Source organism: Otolemur garnettii, unplaced genomic scaffold, assembly GCF_000181295.1.
Source record: "Otolemur garnettii isolate 467f Iridium unplaced genomic scaffold, OtoGar3 scaffold00004, whole genome shotgun sequence".
Lineage (NCBI taxonomy): Eukaryota > Metazoa > Chordata > Mammalia > Primates > Galagidae > Otolemur > Otolemur garnettii.
In genome coordinates this window covers 32,327,119-32,328,314 of record NW_003852399.1, presented here as the reverse complement: position 1 = coordinate 32,328,314, position 1,196 = coordinate 32,327,119, and positions in this window count along the sequence as shown.

Genomic DNA, 1,196 nt, shown 5'->3' with positions numbered 1-1,196 from the left:
CCCGCCACAACGCACGGCTATTTTTTGGTTGCAGCCATCATTGTTTGGTGGGCCCGGGCTGGATTTGAACCCGCCACCTTAGGTGTATGTGGCTGGCACCTTAGCCAGTTGAGCCACAGGCGCTGAGCCCAACCTAGTCTTTAGTATCCTTTTTATAGTATATACTTGAAAGGCCCTTATTTTTCAAGAAAGCCAGCATTTCTATTTTCTTTGTTAATGATATGTAAATACTTAAAATGCAATGGTATGTAATTACTGTTTATATTTTTCAATTGAAACTATATAATAAAACATTTGATATTTCTGTTTTCTGTTTAATTAACATATATCTCATGAACTAGCATGTGGGAATATAGCACTATTGGGGCAGGGGTCCATACCCATTGCCAAAGTTGAGTGTTTCATAATTTACCTGAATCTTGAGGATGACTGAGGAGACAGGGAAGTTTATATGTCAAGTCTTTGAAACTCCAGTTTCTGAAGGCTCACAGTATAGGAATACCTCTATATAAGCTGCAGGGATAAATAAATGTCCTGAAGTGGATTTTTTACATTATGTACTCAGAAGTAGATAAAAGAATGACAACCATCATCCCACATATGAGAAGTTAATATTAGTATGTTTTCAGATGGTAAATTTCAAAATGCAGTTGTCAGTTGGCTCACTTGCTGATAAGCTAAAACAGAGAAAACAATAAATAAATAAATTTAAAAATTTATTCTTATTTTTGTACTGTCTAACCAAAAAACATAACATAAAAAATACGTTCAGATTTTTGCACACTGCTGACTCCTGTTCATATTGCCACAATTTAAATTTTATGATCCTGTGCGTAATTCTCTACTAGATCCATTATCTTTTTTTTCTGTTTCTGTAGTACCAAATCACCGAGTGCATTTTGCATCTTATGTCCCTAATTTTACTGATTACCTAGAAACAGTTGGCTTTTTTTTTTATCATTTCATAATGAAGCAGAACCTAGAGAGGTTCTTTATAAGCTGTTGTGTACTTCGTATCCTCTTTAGAAATATACAGGTTTCTAAAATACTGTGCAGACCAGTGCCGCTGTTATGAGAGATTTATAAATGCTTACTTCTCTGGCACTTCTGTCCTAACTGCCTTGTGAGAAGGCTCTGCTGGTTGCCTGCATAGAGAAGCTTTCAAAATGATCATTAACCCAGTGCTTGCAGGTATG